This window comes from Penaeus monodon, chromosome 22, assembly GCF_015228065.2.
Source record: "Penaeus monodon isolate SGIC_2016 chromosome 22, NSTDA_Pmon_1, whole genome shotgun sequence".
NCBI lineage: Eukaryota > Metazoa > Arthropoda > Malacostraca > Decapoda > Penaeidae > Penaeus > Penaeus monodon.
Genome location: NC_051407.1, coordinates 26,512,848 through 26,513,051, shown reverse-complemented (window position 1 = coordinate 26,513,051; position 204 = coordinate 26,512,848).

Genomic DNA, 204 nt, shown 5'->3' with positions numbered 1-204 from the left:
TCAACGTGTGATTCAGTCTTTGTGTTCAAACAGAACCTTTACCAGTGTTACAAGTTCATTCACTTTGATTTTGATGCGAGGTAATAATATCGGTAGTATTAATGATAACACAATGGATATATCTCAGCCCTATCCATTTCTCCGAGATGTGTCTGTTAAGGACAGATGTTTGATAAGAGGATAAGTAATTGTAACATATACTGA